Source organism: Monodelphis domestica, chromosome 2, assembly GCF_027887165.1.
Source record: "Monodelphis domestica isolate mMonDom1 chromosome 2, mMonDom1.pri, whole genome shotgun sequence".
NCBI classification, from domain to species: Eukaryota; Metazoa; Chordata; class Mammalia; order Didelphimorphia; family Didelphidae; genus Monodelphis; species Monodelphis domestica.
In genome coordinates this window covers 392920283-392941037 of record NC_077228.1, presented here as the reverse complement: position 1 = coordinate 392941037, position 20755 = coordinate 392920283, and the positions used below count along the sequence as shown (strand labels likewise).

General features: G+C 36.4%; 1 long non-coding RNA gene across 4 annotated transcripts in view; it reads right to left on the bottom strand.

Annotated features, from left to right (window-relative positions):
- Positions 1-203: 203 nt before the first annotated feature.
- Positions 204-20755, bottom strand: part of LOC103105971 (uncharacterized) — a 116379-nt gene continuing 95827 nt past the window's right edge. For all 4 annotated transcript variants that reach the window (XR_008916656.1, XR_008916655.1, XR_008916654.1 and 1 more), the window contains 2 exons: positions 12521-12703; positions 204-549 (listed from right to left, as the gene is read on the bottom strand). This is a non-coding gene — a long non-coding RNA (uncharacterized LOC103105971). The remainder of the gene's footprint in view (positions 550-12520; positions 12704-20755) is intronic.

The window sequence follows — 20755 nt, the reverse complement described above, 5'->3', positions numbered from 1 at the left end:
AAAAAGATAGAATGAAGTAAAAGGAGTTAGTCCTCTGTTTCAGGGCCCTGATTTGTTTCCATTTTAATGTAAATCTGGCCTTAAAAAATGTGGCATAAAATCTTTATTGATTCTGCAACCCCACCAATTAGGCACCTTTTTTGGTTTGAAATTGCTTTGTATTACTTTGTATTGTCAGCCTTCCATAAAGAGAAATACCAAAATTTCAAAACAAAGGTCTTTAATCAAGGCAAAAGAATTGCAAGTCAGAACTTAAGACAGCACCAAAGTACTAGAGTGCCTGGGAGGGCCAGTAAGGGCAGGGTTTCAATACACTTCAGGTGAGAGGGTGTCTCATAGAAGGCAGAGCCTCTTGACATAACTTGTTTTACAAAATAAACAAGTCCATAGTGAAAACTGAGGAGGCTGGTCATCTGATCAGAACAACAGGTTCCAGATCCCACAATGAGGAGTTTCCAGAGAAATCATAATACTGGCTTCAACAGGTTAAAGCTTACTTTGACCCTGGAATCAAGTAGCCTCTTTGATGTCTGCATTTGACAGTGCAACCTGGAAAAACACAGAACCAACACACAGTCATGTGCACACACAACACCAATACCACACCAAGCTAAGCTCTGACACCGAGAACAGTGTCTTCAGGAAAATGTCCCACAGATGGGAATTTCCATCAAAATGAATCACTTAGGGTCTTGTATACACTTTAGGGCATATAGCAAAGGAAGGACAACGGACCAGTTACACAGGGTTTTGGGAAAGAGGTTGTAGTCTAAGGCTAGAGTATTTAGGAGAGGGTCAGTTCTGGAGTTCCTTGAAGGCAAGTTACCATGGGGCAGAGGTAAATTTTTGGAGTTAGTAAAACAAGATTATCAACAATATTTATTTTGTACTCATCTTCTTGTTCTAGAACTTCAGGGCAATTTTCCTTAATTGCTTGAAGTATAGTGTCTAGGCTCTTTTATTTTTTATCATAACTTTTGGGTAGTATGACAATTATTATCTCTCTGATCTGTTTTATAGATTAGTTGCTTTTTTAATGAGATATTTCACTTTCTCCTTTATTTTTTCATTTCTTTGGTTTTTAATATTTCTTGATGGTGTTATATGAAATCAATATAGTTTGCCCTTGCCGCATTTTAATTTTTAAGGAGTTACTTTTTTTGGTAAGTTTTTAGATTTCCTCTTCTAATTCATTGACTTTCTTTTCACAGTTTTCTTGCTTTTCTTGCATTACTTTTATTTCTTTGACCAATTTCTCAACTTCTCATTTTATTTTTGAAGTCTTTTTAAAGCTCTTCCAATAACTTTTTTAGGACTTATGACTATTTTGACCTGAACAGAAAATTTGATGCCCAAGCACAGAACTCAAGAGAATCATCAAAAGTTAATTAAAAAAGAGGGGAAAAAAGAAAAACAAAACAAAAACAACAACTTTTTAAAAAAGAGATCCAATAAGTTAAAATGATATGTATCCCTATAAGAAAAGAGGTCATTGGTAACTCTTAAAAATTGTTATTATCACCTGGGCAGTTAGAAGAATTACACTTAGAGGGAACAGTGGCAAACTGTATAAGATGAAAGGACAAGACATAAATAGATATATAGATATATGTATGCATAAATACATATATACATGTGTGTATATATATGTTTATATATACACACACAACTAGAGCTATAAAAAGGTTACTTCTAAAAGAAATGGGAAAATAAACAAAAGGGGGTAAATTTATATGTCACAAAGAAGCTTATGAAGGGAGGAGGGAGAACATCAATACATTGGAAGGGTAAAGAGGTAGGAGATAGGAAATACTCAACTCTTACATGCATTGAAATTGACTCAAAGAGGGAAGACCAATCCAATCCATTGGGGCAGAGAATTGATTTGAGCCCTATAGGGAAGTTGAAAGGTAACAAATGGACTGGTCAGGAGGGAAGCAGTACATCAGAGGGAGAGGGTGGGGGTAGTTTAAAAAGACTGTAAAGAAAATGGGGGGGATAAGAAGGGAAGGGGGGTAGAAAGGGAAGTAAGATAATAGTGGAAATTAGGGGGACTGATTAAAAACAAAACATTGGCATAGAAGGAAACAGTGAAAGAAGAAAAGGCAGGACTAGGAATAGAAATCAAAATGCAGGGAAATACACAGCTGATAATCATAACTGTGAAAGTGAATGGAATTAACTCACTCATAAAATGCAAGCAAATAGCAGAGTGGATTAGAATCCAAAACCCTACCATATGCTGTCTACAAGAAACACACACAAGGAAAGTAGACACGCATAGGGTAAGAGGATGGAGCCAAATCTATTGGGCATCAACTGATAAAAAGAAGGCAGCAGTCACAATCATGATATCTGACAAAGCCAAAATAAAATAGATCTAGTTAAAAGAGATAGGGAAGTTAAGTACATCCTGTCAAAAGGCAGTATAAACAAGAAAATGTCAGTTCTCAACATGAATGCACCAAATGGTACAGCATCCAAATTTCTAAAGGAGAAACTAGTGGAGCTCAAGGATAAAATAGATAGAAAAACTATATTAGCGGGAGACCTGAACCTTCCTCTATCAGAACTAAATAAATCAAACCAAAAAATAAGAAAGAGGTAAGAAAAGTGAATGAAATCTTAGAAAAATTAGAGTTAGTAAATATGTGGAGAAAAATAAATAGGGACAAAAAAGAATACACCTTCTTTTCAGCACCACATGGTATATTCACAAAGATTGACCATGTGTTAGGGCATAAAAACATTGCAAACAAGTACAAAAGAGCAGAAATAAATGTAACCTTCTCAGATCACAATGCAATGAAAATAATAATTAGTAAGGGTACATGGAGAGTCAAATCAAAAATTAATTGGAACTTAAACAATACAATTCTCCAAAATTGGTTAAAGAACAAATCATAGAAACAATAACATCATTGAAGAAAATGACAATGATGAGACATCCTTTCAAAATCTATAGGATGCAGCCAAAGCAGTAATCAGGGGGAAATTCATATCCTTGAGTTCATATATCAACAAATTGGAGAGGGCAGAGGTCAATGAATTAGGAATGCAAATTATAAGACTAGAAAGTGAACAAATTAAAAACATTCACATGATGACTAAATTAGAGGTCCTAAAAATCAAAGGAGAAATTAATAAAATTGAAAGTCAAAGAACTATTGATTTAATAAATAAGACCTCACCTCTAATGAAGAGGAAATTAAGGCAATCATTAAAAATTATTATGCCCACTTATATGGCAATCTAGGTGATATGGACGAATACTTACAAAAATATAAATTGCCCAGAATAACAGAGGAAGAAATAGGCTACCCTAAACAACCCAATATCAGAAAAAGAAATTGAACAAGCCATCAAAGAACCCCCTAAGAAAAAATCCTCAGGTCCAGATAGATTCACAAATGAATTCTATCAAATATTCAAAGAACAACTAAACCCAATATTATACAAACTATTTGACAGAATAAGCAAAGAAAGAGTTCTACCATATTCCTTTTACAACACAAATATGGTACTTATACCAAAGACAGGCAGGTCAAAAACAGAGAAAACTATAGACCAATCTCCTTAATGAATATAGATGCAAAAATCTTAAATAGGATAGTAGTAAAAAAATTCCAACAAGTGATCACGAGGGTTATTCACTATAACCAGGTAGGATTCAAACCAGGAATGCAAGGATGGTTCAATATTAGGAAAATATGGTCAATTATGTGGATGGTTAAAAAACAAATTGACAAAAATCACATGATTAACTCAATAAATGCAGAAAAAGTCATTGAAAAAGTACAACACCCATTCCTATTGAAAACACTAGAAAGTATAGGAATAGAAGGGCCTTTCCTAAAAATAATAATAAACAGTATATATCTAAAAACATCAGCAAACATCATCTGCAATGGGGACAAACTAGAAGCCTTCCCAATACGATCAGGAGTGAAACAAGGATGCCCATTATCACCTCTATTATTCAACATTGTACTAGAAACTGTAGCAATTATAGAAGAAAAAGAAATCAAAGGTATTAAAATAGGCAATGAGGAGACCAAGCTATCACTCTTCGCAGATGATATGATGGTCTACTTAAAGAAGCCCAGAGAATGAACCAAAAAGCTAGTTGAAATAATCAACAACTTTAGCAAAGTTGCAGGATACAAAATAAACCCACAGAAGTCATCAGCATTTCTATATATCTCCAACACATCTCAGCAGCAAGAATTAGAAAGAGAAATTCCATTTAAAATCACCCTAGACAACATAAAATACTTAGGAATCTATCTGCTGAGACAAACACAGGAACTATATGAACATAACTACAAAACACTTTCCACACAACTAAAACTAGATCTGAGCAATTGGAAAAACATTAACTGCTCATGGGTAGGACAAGCTAACATAATAAAAATGACAATCCTACCCAAATTAATTTACTTATTTAGTGCCATACCCATTGAACTACCAAAAAGCTTTTTTACTGAATTAGAAAAAAAACGCAACAAAGTTCATTTGGAAGAAAAAAAGATCAAGGATATCCAGGGAAATCATGAAAAAAAATGCAAAGGAAGGAGGACTTGCAGTCCCAGATCTCAAACTATACTATAAAGCAGTGGTCATCAAAACAATTTAGTACTGGCTAAGAGACAGAAAGGAGAATCGGTGGAATAGACTTGGGCTAAGTGACCCCAGAAAAACAGTCTACGATAAGCCAAAAGATTCCAGCTTCTGGGACCAAAATCCAACATTGGATAAAAACTTCTGGGAAAATTGGAAGACAGTTTGGGAGAGATTAGGTTTGGATCAACATCTCACACCTACACCAAGATAAACTCAGAATGGGTGAATGACTTGAATATAAAGAAGGAAACTATAAGCAAATTAGGTGAACACAGAATAGTATACATGTCAGGTCTTTGGGAAATGAAAGATTTTAAAATCAAGCAAGAGTTAGAAAAAAATCACAAAATGTAAAAATCAATAATTTTGATTAGAAATTTAAAAGTTTTGTACAAGCAAAACCAATGCAACCAAAATGAGAAGGGAAGCAACAAATTGGCAAACAATCTTCAGAACAAAAACCTCTGACAAAGGTCTAATTACTCAAATTTACAAAGAGCTAAATCAATTGTACAAAAAAATCAAGTGATTCTCCAACTAAAAAATGGGCAAGGGACATGAATAGGCAGTTTTCAGTTAAAGAAATTAAAATTATTAATAAGCACATGAATAAGTGTTCTAAATCTCTTATCATCAGAGAAGTGTAAATCAAAACAACTCTGAGGTATCACCTCACACCTAGCAGATTGGTTAACATGACAGCAAAGGAAAGTAACGAATGCTGGAGGGGATGTGGCAAAGTTGGGACATGAATGCATTGCTGGTGGAGTTGTGAATTGATCCAACCATTCTGGAGGGCAATTTGGAACTATGCCCAAAGGGCCACAAAAGACTGCCTGCCCTTTGACACAGCCATAGCATTGCTGGGTTCATACTGGAAAGAGATAAGGAAAAATACACGTGCTAGAATATTCATAGCTACGTTCTTTGTGGTGACAAAAAATTGGAAAATGAGGGGATGCCCTTCGATTGGGGAATGGCTGAACAAATTGTGGTATATGTTGGTGATGGAATACTATTGTGCAAAAAGGAGTAATAAAGTGGAGGAATTCCATGGGGACTGGAACGATCTCCAGGAAGTGATGCAGAGCGAGAGGAGCAGAACCAGGAGAACATTGTACACAGAGACTGATACACTGTGGTATAATTGAATGTAATGGACTTCTCCATTAGTGGCAATGCAGTGATCCTGAACAACTTGGAGGCATCTATGAGAAAGAACACTATCCACATTCAGAGGAAAAACTGTGGGAGTAGAAACACGGAGGAAAAGCAACTGCTTGACTACAGAGGTCAAGGAGATATGATTGGGGATGTAGACTCTAAATGAACATCTTAGTGCAAACAACAATATGGAGATAGGTTCTGATCAAGGACACATGTAATACCCAGTGGAAATGCATGTCAGCTATGGGAAGGGTGGGGGGAGAGGAGAAAGGGAAAGAGTACGATTCTTGTAACCAAGGAATAATGTTCTAAATTGACTAAATAAAAATTTAAAAATAAAATAAATAATGACACTCTCCATGCAAAAAAAAAAAAAAGAAGAAGTTCACCTATAAAAGGTTGAAGATTTCTGATAGCTAGCAGGATAGATGGATCAAATAAGGGTTTTGTTTTGGTTTTGAAGATAAGCGAGACATGGGCATGTTTATGTCCGGTTGACAAGAAGAAAGTGAAGGTAAGTGAGAGGATAAGGATAATGGAGAGAACAATCTACTGGAGAAAATGGGATGGAATGGGATCATTTTATGCATGTAGAGGTGTTTTTGTTGGAAACCATTTATCCCTGGGAAACAGCAAAAAAAGAAGGAAATAACAATGCAAGTAATCTGGGTGATATGAGATGAAGAGAATGGGGAGAAGAGGAAACTCCCAGTAAATGCCCTAAACATTCTGTAGTACAAAGACTCCTGAATGAAGAATGAGGATACATGATTTCTGTTCTCATCTCTCTTTCTAATTATCCTGGGCAAGTAACTTTGTACCTTAATTGTTCTTCCTGTAAAAGAGCATAATTAGAGAATCCATGCATTTTATTCTGATATTCCATACTAGAATCTAACATTCCATGGCTTTCATTTTAAAAATCACCTGTTTGACCTTAGTTAAGTCAACAGTGTGATTGACAATCAAAATAGCTTATTTGATGTCGGTATGTATTAAGTCAGTTCTAGTGACCAAGTGATAGTTGTGCAGTACTCTGCCCGGGTCAGACCATACCTGGAGTTCTCTCTTTAGTTATGGATGAATTTTAGATAGTGTATATGTATATGACTATATAGAGAACAGGAAAACTAGAATGGTGAAGAGCATGTGAAGACTTGTTGAAGGACCTGGTAATGTTTAGAATGAAGAGGAGAACATACTAGCTATCTTCAAATAGTTTAGGGAAAGTCATGTGAAAGAGGGTCTAGACTCATTTTAGGGGATAAGTAGAATACAAGTTGGATCAATGGGCAATCCCAAAGTGATTAATGGGCTGCTATAGGAGATAAATCTTCCACTCCACTTAGAGTCATCAAGTAAAGAACAAATGATCACTTGGACATATTTGTAGAAGGAATTCATGCTTAGGCATAGCTTAGACTAGGTAACTTCTAAGGTTTCTTCTGACAGATTGCATGATTCTATGGTATTTCAAGTTATAAAAATTCCATAAACTTGACACTGATAATGTCTATTGTCTTATGGGAAAAAACACTGTGTTGAAGTAGGTAATGTGTATTCTCATTGTGATTCTGTCACTTGTGTGACCTTTGCCCAATTCCTTCACTTTTATGTAATTCACTTTTGTCATCTGCAAAACCAGAATATTGGAACCAGAAGTATGACCACAAGAAAACAAAGTAGGCGGCCATCTGGGGGAACAACAAAAGATACATTTAAATAATATTTTTCATAAATGCACATATTTTTAAAGCAGAAAGTTCTGTGTCAATTAAACATTTTCCGTAAGTGCACATTATAGTGAAGGTGCAAGGCCAGAGATGGACAGTAACATACATGGGGTGTGATTTTCCAGCCTTAGGGCATAAAAATATCTCTTCCCAGCTCAGGCTGGGCTAGATGATCTATTATTTTCCTTCTAAATCTAACATTCTATCAATCATTCCTTAATTCTTTCATTTAACATGCATATCTTTAACACTTTTTGTCATAAAAATACTAAGTACTTTGGGGAGAGGGAGAAGCTGGTGTAAGAGAAACAGGAGTTACTCAGGAACTAGCAGCCTAATTGGGAACTGTGAGTAGCATAGACATAACCTAAGATGACCTCTGACTGAAATGGTGGATGCTTAGAATTGAAAGGATACTTTGGAATTGTCTCTGAGATGTAAGTGAATCTTAGAGTTCTCTCTGCTGTCGTGACTCGCCATTAGGGTCTTGGCCACCAATTTATTTTTTGTGTTCTCTACAAAATGAATACTAACATTTAGAGGAGAGCAAGAAGGGATTCAATCAAGCTTGCTTCTGAAAGGGAAAGGCAGAAACTCAGGAGAACTATCTCATAGGAATAAGAAATTTCAAGGAAAGTTTTGAAGCAGTATTCATTCCTTGGAGGCAAATTAAAAGAAAAGGGGTCAGCCAATGAATAAGATGTAACTAAAAATAAAAAGTAAGAGACTAGCTATTTCTGAGTTATCTTGGGTCATGACCTTACAGTCCCACTTAGTTAAGTCCTTAAGGGTTTTTTACTTCTTTCATATCAGTCTCTTTCCCTTCCACAAAGTACCTGATACTGAAAGAATTGGTGATAGGATCAAATAATAGATCAAACAGAATAAATCTTAAGAAAAATTAAGTTATTCCATAAGGCATATTCATAAATATAAGTGAGAAATTGAATTACTAGATAAGAATTTGAGATAAAGATCTGAGAGATTTAAAAGCTACATATTCAATGTAGGTCAACAGAAGGGCACAGCAGCCAAAATAAGCTAATGTTACCTCAACTTATTTTGAGTAGCATAGTGTGTAGGTCAAGAATGGATTCCATTCTTCTCTGATCAAGTCACATCTGGTTCAGATTGAGGCTTCCTCAATAATTAGTGAAGACCCATCATATTACCAGAAGTCCCAGTCATACTGCCCACTTCCTTTCTGGCTCACCCTTTAGTCTGCTCCACCTCCACACCAGTTGCTTTGCCCTAGAAAAATGACTCCACCCTGAGACTGACTCAATGTTTGGTGGGTACTTGGCAAAAACTGCCACATGAACAGAAGTTCCAGCCAGGCTATCCACTTTCTATCTGAATCTCTCTGCTCTGCTCTACCTCCATACCAACTGTTTTGTCCTGACCTTAGGATGCCCTCCCCCCTTTCCCACTTCCTATGTGTTGTCTTCTCCCATTAGAATGTACATTCCATGAGACATTTTATTTTTGAGAGCATTTAGCATCATTCCTGACACATAGTGGGTCTTAATGAATGCTCTCTCTACTATTTATCTACATCTACTATTTATCAATCATCTATCAATCAACCTTTTTACCTTCCCGTATACATCTGTTATTTCTGGGCACAACAAAAATCTCAGATTTGAAAAAGCCCTGAGATTACTTTATCCATCTAAGACATGTAGAAGAATCACCTCTCCAACATACCCAATTTACTATTCATCCTCTCAATTTCTGTAGGAAAGGAACCCACTCTCCCTTGAAGTAGTCCATTACACTTTTAGACATCTCTAAATGACAAGAGCTCTTTCCTCATATCAAGCCTAAATTTGCCTCTCAGCATCTTTATATTTTTCTCAAGAATCAAACAGAATGAGTCTCCCCCTTCCCCACCCCTGCACCTTGCCAAATGACAGTCCTCCAAATACGTTCAGTTCAATTTAACAATTAGTAAGCATCATGTTTTTACTACGTGCCTACTATGTTTCAAGCACTATTCGGTGTTAAGGACAGAGACAAAAATTACACATTCCCTATCCCTCCTCACACCATAGAATTTACATTCTACTAAAAGAAATAGCAAATACCCAGTTAAATAATACAAAATAAAAGTGAAATAAATATGAGGGTGTGACTTATTCATGGTCACAAAGCCATTGTGGAATTTGGATCCAGGTCTTTTGGACACTGAGTCTAACCCACACTATCTGCCATAAATATAGCTTTATACTTAAATTTAAAACAACAAAACAATCACTAAATATTATGAGTTGGCATTATGCTATGGCAACCCCAAAATCCAATATAAATTTAGGGTACCTTATTTCTTAGTGTCCAGTATATAGGGAGAAGCTAATCTAGCTATATTCTGACCTGGCCAACCATAATTAGAATATTGTATTCAGCTCCAACCCCAACATCTTGGGAAGTTTGTTTATCTGTTTTCCATTTGGAGACTAGGAGTAGAGTCTACTCAAGCCAAATATTGGAATATCCTTGTTATCCTTTCTTTGCTATGGCTAATCGAACCTCTGTTGTTATTGTCAAATGATCTATGAGTGCCTTATCTCATTCTAGCATTGAACTTGAACTAACAGTATGCTGCAGTCCTGAGTCTAGCTCACGTCTAACACTTTCCACAATGGCTTTGTGACCATGAATAAGTCACACCCTCATCTATAAGATGGGAATACGATTCAAAGGGTTGTTTTGAGGATCAAAAGAGATCATATGAGAACCATTTTTGTGAACTATTATGTGTAAAAAATAGACTCGAATACAGGACTACAATCCCCATGAGCCTTTGCTCCACTTCCCCAGAATGCCTTGTAATCTCACCTGGGCCGAGATCAAGAAGGTATTTAAGTTGATTCAAAGGCTTTTGAGGGGCTTTTCGGCTGTTTTGGACTTCCGTTTTGGAGCAGAGGCGTCTCTTCCATGATGTGAGGTTATTTTGTCTAGGCCTCTAGCCTAGGCACATGTTTCTTACTTGTATATATTTTTTTAATCTTTAACCTTTAATAAACCTCTAAAAATTATAATACTCCTTGCAGAGAGAAACTAATTTCTACCTGCCTCAGTCTTCCCATCTCCCCTAAATTTTAATCTTTACATATGCTTGCTGCTCCCTCTTGGTGGCTTTTGGTCTTTTGCTATTCTGGGCCAAGCAAGTAGCTAAGGACTTCATTCCTTACCAAGTTTTCCTGTTTGTGTAATCTAGAAAATACTCCAACTCCCAAACCTCTAGTGGCTTCCTTCTCTGAATTTCTGAAGCTTCTTTCACCAAGCAGAACTTTATAGCACTTCTTCCCTCAATTGTACTCAAGGAGAAAAGAATGAGAGCCTTGACCAGTTGGTGCCTTTTGAATACACATTCAATTCTGGACAAGCAGTCAATTGTAACTCGGGCATGAACATGCTGGTGGCCCAGCACGGCGTCCACTGTGTCTCCTCCCACATCAGTGGAATAGTCTTCCACGATTAGCTGCCGAGTCTTTAAAAATGGTGAGATCCCTACGTGAACTGAGGCCAAATGAAGTGAGCAGAACGAGAAGAACACTGTACACAATAACAGCAATATGATGAACAACTGCGAATGAAAACTATTTTTAGCAATACAGTGATCTAAGACAATCCCTGAGGACTCATGATGAAACATGCCATTTGCCACCTAGAGAAAAACCTGAGGGAATCTGAATGCAGCCAGAGACATGCTACATTTCACTTTCTTTTTTTTCCATTCAGGAGTTCTCTTTCACAAAATGACTAATATGGAAAAAGGTTTTTATATTACTGTACATGTAAAGTCTACATCACATTCCTTGGTGTTTTGGGGAAGGGAAGGAAGAAAAGGGAGGAATTTGGCTCAACCTTTTATAAAGCAAAGGCTAAAAATTAGGTATTTGAGCAAAAAAAAGTTAAAAAATAAAATTAAGATGAGATGGAGTGGTAACTTTCTCTTCCTGCCTTTATATTTACATATAGATTATATGACCATAAACCAAATCAGAGATTTACTCCTCTTTCACCAAGTCACTTCATGGAATCTAAGCTGGGCACAGCAGATAGGAGTCACCTATAGGTCAGATGAAACACCGACAGAAAGAGAGTGCATGTTCTTACCATTTTTAAAGATAAAGGCAGACAATCAAAAGAGATGACCCTTGCCCATATGGAAAATAACACAATGGGCTCCATTCTAGGCAAAATGAGCATGCTCAGGCCTGGGCTCTACAATAGACTAAAGTCTATTTAGTTTTTCACCTCTTTGTTAATAGGACAGAAAAACAGCTGTACATGCTCCAAAACCTATATAATCTTCTATAAGGACTAGGTTCTCATTGGCCACTGCCAGTATACCATTGCCTTAATAAGCATTTGTTGAATCAGAATGCTGTGTTATATCAAGTGCCTCTCCTCTGAATTCTAGCATATATTCCATACAAATATTACACTAATAATAATGGCCAGCATTTATATAGATAATACTTTAAGGTTTGCAAAGTACTTTGATTTGATTTGATTCTCCCAATAATTCTATGAGGTAGGTACTATCACTATCCCCATTTTACAAATGAGGAACCTGAGGTCTAGAGAGATTAAGTGACTCACCCAGCTAGTATCTGAGGCAGGATTCAAACTCAGGTCTTCCTGACTCTAAATCATATACTTTATTTACTGTACCACTTAGCTGCCTAATTTGATTTGCACAATTACGATATATATATAAAGTTAGAATGGTTCTAGAATGTAGGTGCCCTCTGACATCAGGGAAAGCATGCTCAGGCAACATTTATTCAGCAAATTTATTTGTTGATGCAATTAAAAGATTGATTCTAGTCTCTGTCCTTATCTAAGGATCTTAATTATCTAATGAGCAAAGAAGCTAAAACAGCACAAACTGGAATTTTAAAAGCAAGGCTGTACTAAGGCTGAGAAGGAAAAGGAGCAACTAGGGAATCGTGTTAGAAAGTTGAAGAATAAATGAGTTCATTTACCTTTAACAATGTTTTCCAGGTTTCAAGATTTAGTGATTTCCTCCTTCTAACATTTATATTAAAAGTTGCTTTAATATCTTCTTGATGTGCTCCATTTGCAAATCCATTAAAGTCCTTTCTGAGGCTCCTAAATAATTTGCATAACTTGTCTTTTCCCATTTGGCTTTCAATGTTCAGTTCTGCCTGGTAATGATAATAATGAGAAATTATAAATCAAGAGGAATAAGGCACACCCACTGAGAAACTTTCTATCAAAAACAGCCCAGCAATACTATTGGGGAGTGGAAGAAAGAGGATTCAGGAAATAGAAGCCAGCATGTTCCTGGAGATCTAACATTTCAGCTGCAAACCACTCCCCATCCACAAAACATAGGAATCCTTTTCATTATCTCTGCATAACATTTATGATGAAATAATAAGGGCTTAGATGGTTCTAAATCACAGTATAATGTAATAATTCCATTTTTATTTCTTCAAATTATGAGGACTTTTAGAAGGACCAGATAGTATCATTGCAGTACAATCATCCAAAGATGCTGGGTTCTGTTGTCACCCAATGTACATTTGGGGCCTATGACTGATAGACTATGTCAGATATTTGGCAAACTAAAGTCCTTAATATAGTACTAGTCCCATACACCCAGCAGGCTGCTCAATAAACATGAATTGAGGATAATGATTATTATCAGCAACAGCTGCAATCCCTGCTATTTTCTAAGGAAAAAGAAAACAGCTCTCCTAGGGATAGTGTCTTCCAAGGTACAATCAGGGAATAAATCACCTTACCTCCCCCCCAATTTTTTGTCTTTTGAACCTACAAAAAGTTTGAATGAAGGGGAGGGAAATAGTGGGTATGTTGGGTCATTGATAAAATTGAAAAAAAATCACCAGATCAATTAATATTCTCTGCTTGCCAGCATAAAGCTTCTGCAGGAAAATATAAGAAAATTCCAGTAAAAAAACATTGTGACAGGTTGCTAAGTCATTCAAGAAAATTCACAGGTTGGTGCTGAGATTGGCCAAATAGGCCAAACTCTCCCAAAATAAAGTAGGCACACTTAGGGGTGCTATACCAATGAATAAAGCAATTCAACAAGTATCCATCTATACGTGTCTATGTCTCAAGCACTGTAAAAAGATAAAAGCCCCTGGATTCAAGGAAACTTACAGTCTTCTAGAAGGTTCTATTGGAGAAATAATACAAAATGTGTGAAAAATGTATATATGAAAATTTCAAGACACACTAGCAGCCTAGAGGAGTGTGAAGGAGGAGATGGCACTTGATGGGCCCTGGGGATTCTAACAGGCAATAGTGAGGATAGAGTACTTTGAGAAAATACATTTCAGGTATGTTCAAAATACTATAAAGAAACTTAAAGTTGGCAAAGTGCTTTACAAGTTCATTTAATCCTCACAACAATCCTATAAGGTTGGTAATATTATTCCCATTTTATAGATGGGAAAATAGGGTTAAATGACTGACACAAGGTTACATAGTATTTTAGGTAGCATTTCCTAACTCCAAGACCCTCTCTGTGTATGCACTGTGCCACATAGCTACCAACTTGTCCATAGTCAAGGAGATGAGAGGTGGAATGTCCTCTGTTGCATCAGGAATAATAAAAAGACTAAACAAAGGAGAGCAATGTGTAATAAACCTAGAAAAAGAAGTTGGATCCAAGTCTTGAAGGACTTTAAATACCAAAACAGGGTAGTTTGTCTTTGATCCTAGAAGCAATAGCTCTGCTGAAGGCCCTCTTCCTTTTTCTACAATCCCCAGAAGAAAAGACAGCCCCAACAGAGCCTTGGGAGACACTCATAATCAGGGTGTGGGGTATGGATGATGATTTAGTAAAGGAAACTCAGAAGGAACAACCATAAAGGTAGAAGACCAAGAGAGAATAAAGTCACTTAGAAACCCATAGCTGATGTTCATCCTTCATTTTCAGAGTGAATTGGATTTATTGAGATAGAGTTCCACAAAGTCCTCAGCCTCACTTTCTCTTCCAAAGTCTTTGAAGTCCAGGGGCAAGATAAAAGTCAGGACTGGCAATAGCCCAGGATACAGTGGATGACCTCGCTGTATTCTATGTCTGACCAAGCTCTAAGTACTTCACAGTGCCTTCTTCAACCACCTTCATGGCTATTGGAACAAATTGTTCTCATCTGCCCATTCCTTTGGTTCCATTAGTTTTCACAAACTTAGATTATACAGATACAGAGGGAAGTCAATAGTATCAAATAACATGGAGGGGTCAAGTAGAATGAGGATTGAAAACAAGTCCCTTGATTTTGTGATTCAAAGAGCATTAGTAACTTCGGTGGAATCAATTTCAGGAGTCTTGATGTCTAAAATCAAACTACAAGAGTTTGAGAAGTGATTAAGAAGAAGTGGAGACAATAAATATAAAAAACTTTCTATAGGAGTTTGGCTATGGAAAAAAGAAGGGAAATATCTGCAACATGGTTCATGAAAGAATTTGAGAATTTTAAATGAACAAAATTCTCTCCCTTCCCCCTCCTAACACTGAAAAAGAAAAATGAAACTTTTGAAACAAATATGCATAGTGTAGCAAAACAAATTCCTGCCTCATTCTTCACCTTGAATCTATTACTTCTCTATCGTGAATTGTATGGAATGGTTTATTATTAGTTTTCTAGAATCATTGTTGGTCATTGTGTTGGTCAAAACTGTCTTTCAAGGTTGTTTGTCTTTACAATATTCCTGTCATTGTACACATTGTTGCCCTGATTCCACACACTTCACTCTTAGTTTCTATAAGTTTCCCCAAAGTTCTCTGCAATATCTCCTTTCCTAAGTTCTTACAGCACAGTAATGTATACCATGACTCATTCAGCCACTTAGGGAAGGATTTTTAAGGATGAGAGAAAACTAGACATGTTTGCAAGTAGCAGACAGAAAGAGAGAAAGAAGGAATAACCATGGAAGCAACTTGCCAGTGGGTACAGCAGGGGATGAGAGTAAAGATCCAAGTAAAGAACTATAGAAAAAGTATGCCATCAGAGAAATGTATGATTGGGAAAAGAAAGAGAAGGGATATTCATGTGGTGAGAGCAAAAGATACCTGTGGAGATAACCTGTAGGCAGCAGTTGTGCTTTACTTGTATCCTACGGTTGCTGGGAGAAATCAAGGAAGTCATCCAGCATCCTTAGAGGGGCTCCCTCTGGGGAATTATTTGTGGGAGGATATATATAAATTACACAGGCTAGGCAGGAATACACATGGTTACAGTATAAATCATTTGAGGGAACATTCAGATTTTTGCTATAACAGATTCTTTCAAATATTTGTGCTTAATAGAAGCACTTATAACTTGCTTATCACCCTATTGTATGCTACACATTGTCAAGTTTGGTTTTTTAAATATAAGATATGGGGAGAAATATTAATCAGATATTTTACTTGTTTCTTCTAGTGCATAATCAAGTTCTTTTTGCTCCTCAAAAATCTTCAGTGACTTGACTATATGGCTCTTGTCTAACTCTCCATTTCTGTTTTATAGTATTTCCCATTCTCAACTCTCCATTCATTCAAGTTGGACAGCTAGCTGCCTATTTTCTCTTCCATCTTCTGCCTTCTCTGCTTTTGCAGAAATTCACTGGAATGAACTCCCTTGCTCATCTCTAGTAGAAAGAATTTGTAGCTTCTTTAAAAAACAGAACAAAAAAACCTGACACCATCTTTTATACAATACTTGTCCTTATCCTCTCTTGCCATTATTTCTTCCTCTTAAGAATTATTTTATGTCACTTTGTATAAACATTTATTTTATAGAGCTGTATGCAAATTATATTCCTCTCTATATGAGGAAGGTGTAATATTATATTATAAGATGTTATGAGAGGGAGAGCTTCAGAGAAACCATTATATATTTTTATATAATATTATGAAAAACCCTTTGAAGATGGGGACACTCATTGTTGTATGTGTATCCCTAATACTTCACATAGTGCCTTTCCTGTCACTGTTCAGTTGTTTTCAGTCATGTCCAACTCTTTGGGATCCTATTTGAAATTATCTTGGGAAAGATACTGGAATGAGTTGCCGTTTTCTTCTCCAATTCATTTTACAGATGAGGAAATTGAGACAAACAGGATTAAGTGACTTGCCCAGTATCACACAGTTATTAGCAAGTGTCTGAGGCCAGATTTAAACTTGGGTTTTCTTGATTCCAAAACCAGGGCTCTATATACACTGTGGCAGTAGCTGCTTCTCATGTACTAGTTGCTTAATAAATGCAATCGAGACTAATAGTAAACTTAAAGGTCATGAAACCAATAAAAACGAAGGACTAGACACCGGTACTTGGGAGCTCTCAAATCTCTCCCAGCCAAGAGTTATGCATGAGAGAGAGAGCAGTTTTAGCTGTCTCCATGGTATAAGATACCAGTGACATTAACAAAGTAGCATCCTGATAAAATAACAGCAGAGAAGTTTGATCCCCAACTCCCACTGTGCTCACACAACACTTCCTTTCCCACCAACCTGTGTGCTCTTAAAGCTACAAAAATCAATCCCCAGGTTTGCCACACAATTTCTTTGTTCTTCTACCTTTGGTGGAAAACCAAAAAGCAGAAGCGTTCTCTGCCTGGGACTACAGTGTATCAGAACTCTATGCTACAACAGAGCTTAATTAGTAACCTGAAGAGCACAGGGAACTGGGGCAGGACACTACTGGGAGTGACTCTACTAGGCTTGGGATGGCTTTGATTGGGCTTTACCCCTGGAAAATTATTCTTATTATTCAATCCAACAATTCAAAGAACAGAGGGAACTGAGGCAGGATGCCAGTAGGGACAGCTTTCAAGAGGCCTGAGAGAAAGGTCACAGTAACTAGCCAGTGCCAGTTATGTCTCCATAGAAGACATTTGGGCAGCTGGTAGTTAAGAGTACCAGACTTGGAGTCAAGCAGACTTGAATTCAAATCCAGTCTCACATACTTAATAGCTGTGAAACTCTGGGCAAGCCACTTAACTCCTTTTGACTCAGTTTCCTCATCTGTAAAATGAATTAGAGAAGGAAACTGAAAACCACTCCAGTATCTTTACCAAGAAAACCTCAAATGGGATCACAAAGAGTTGGACATGATTGAACAACAATAGGAGTCATTTAGGGCAGAGACTGAGGCTGGTGAAACATGAGTTGCCCAGAATGGAAGGAATTAAGACAAAGAAAACACAATCAAAAAACAAGGAGTCAGAAAGTAAGTAGTGGAGAAACAAAGAGAAAAAATTGAAAATTCTAAAGATCTCATTAAAACTGATTATAAGCAGATCAACAAATAAAAAAGATATTAACAAAAAGAATATTGTCTCATACCAACTAAACAAGTCCAGATATTATGAATATTACAAGAAAAGGGAAAATGAATTAACACCTGATGAGGCAGGAGAACACGTAGAGGCACAAGAGCATAAAAATCACAGCAGTGTTCCTGAATCATTTGAAAGGAAAAAAAAGAAACAAGTTTTGAAAGTAGAATCTATACTTCACACAGTAGAAATAATTGACAGATTAGGAGGAAAAGATCATTCTATAGGGGCTGATCTCACCAGAGGGATGAAAGATCAAATGATTGAAAATGCAAATACACAAAAACTGAAAGATAATCTTAAAGAAGAAAAGCCAAAAAAGCAATGAGGTCAAAAGAAAATATAATCCCTATAAAAGGAAAACATGATCTCAAAGTAACATGCATGGAAAAATTAATAACTGTAAGTCTCTCTAAAGAACATCAGTTAAAAAATCTTGAACACTATGTTGAAGAAATGATATCAAAACTGACCAATGTGACAAAAAAGGAAAATAATAAATGTTGGAGGGAATGTAGGAAAAGGAGGATGCTAATACCCTGTTGGTGGAGCTGTGAACTGATACAACTGTTTGGAAAGCAATTTGGAACCATTCCCAAAGGGCCATAAAACTGTGCATATGCTTTGACTCATCAAACTAGGTCTATATCCCAAAGATAACTGAAAAGGACCTATTTGTGCAAAATATTTATAGCAGCTCTTTTTTAGTGGCAAAGAAGTGGGAATTAAGAGGATATCCATCAATTAAGGAATGGTTGAATAGGTTATATTATGTGATTTTAATGAAATACTATTGTTCCATTAGAAATAATGAACAGGATTTCAGAAAAACTTGAAAAGACTTGTATGAACTCATGCAGAGTGAAGTGAGCAGAACCAGAACACTGCACACAGTAACATCAGTATTGTGTGATAATCAACCACAAATGACAACTACTATCACTGATGCTTAGATCCTTATCCAAGACAAACTCCCAAGGGACGCATGATGACAAATGCTATCTACTGCCAAAAAAGGAACTAATAGAGTTTGAATGCAGATTGAAACTATGGATGTGTCTTAATTCACAGCATGATGAACATAGAAATAAACATTGCATGGTAGTACATGTATGATTCATTTCATATTACTTGCTGCCTTGAAGAGGAAGGAAAGAATTCAGATCACAAAATGCCAGAAAACTAATATCAAAAATTGTCTCTACAGGCAATTGGAAAAAATGTGTAATAAAGTCTTGGGGTGGGGGTGGGAAGGAGAAATGGCTTTAAAAAATTGCCTGGAATTCCGAACACAGAAAACAAAAGGCCAATCAAAAGCATACATAGATTGCCTATTGGGGAAAAAAAAAGATTCAAAACCCCTTGCAGAAAACTCTTAAAACATAATGAAGATAAATTGAACAATTCCAGATTCTGCAAGTGACCAAGAGAAAGACCTTCAAATATAAAGGCGAGGATATTTGAACAAGACTATTTTGCACCCACTAAGATCATAGGACAGAGTGGAATGACATATTCCAAAGAGCAAAGGAGCTCAAGATGCAACCCAAGTTGACATGCCCTGCAACCCTCGGCCTAACTATTAATGAAAAAAAAAGGACATTCAATACAAAGACACTTAAAACATGTCTTCAATGGAAATCTGAGTAATTTATTTGATTTTCAAACATTCAGACAATAGAAATACAAGAAAAGTAAACAGAAACAGAACTGAGAGACTGTTAGGAGATTTATTTCTGAACATAAAGAAGGTGACCAGAGTAAAAGTGGAAGTTAAAAGAGAATAAATGGTAGAGGAAATAGACATGAAACACCATTGATTAAACCTTATAACACTGCACCTACAGGTGAATCAATGGTTTTTGTGGGACTAAACTGCAGAATGAAAGAGTACGTAATAGGGAAGCAGGGCAGGAGATAAAAGGAAATGTCATGGACACATAACCAAGTCAAAAGTTAACAATCAAGAGAAAATAAATTCTATAGTGTCTTGGGAAGAAAAGGATCTACTAGAGAAAGATGAGAGGCAAAAGCAAGGACTGAAATGAAAGCAAAGAAAGAGAGAAAACTTGTCTTAGTGTTTAGAGGGAGTTCCATTGAAGAACACTCTCAGTGATAGAGGAGATTCTTTAAAGGGAGATTAATATATTAAAATGGATATAATCTACAAGGTTTGGATGCTTAGGGAAATTGTTTATTGTGCCTCAGGAGAAGAAAAATTAGAACTCCTAGAACTGACACCCAGAAGACAGGAAGGGAATGAACCCAGAGAAGAGACTATGGAAAATGGGAGAAAGATTATGATAGAGAAGGCAAAGAATAATAATGAATTGCATAATCAGAGACATATAATGGCAGGTAGATAGCCCAGGCCTTGAAAAAGGAGGTCTTGGGTTCAAATCTAACCTGACACTTCCTAGCTATGTGACCTGGGTAAGTCACTTAACCCCAATTTCCTAACTCTTACCACTCTTCTGCCTTGGGACCAATACTTAATTTTCTAAGACAGAAGAATTTAAAGTAATAATAATAATAATCAGGGACATAAGAATAATCCTACCATGAACTTATACTTCTATCCTCTCATATTTCTGAGAGTGAAAGCACAAAAGAAAAAGGTCTTAGAGAGGCAAGATCTTCAAGACCATAACACAGAAACTATTCAGAAGAGAAAACATCAAATGGGTACCTTAGAAGCTTTGATTTCATAAGAAATACAGGGAATAAAAAAGGAATATAAGAGCCATGAACCATTAAAAAGTCTATAATAGACAGAAAGATAAAGAATGAAAAGAATGAGGGAAAGAAAACCTTTTTAGAACAGGGTACAAAAATGAAATTTAAAAACTAATAAATATTAAATTAACATTAGACTGTGAACTCCTTGAGAGTGAGACTCT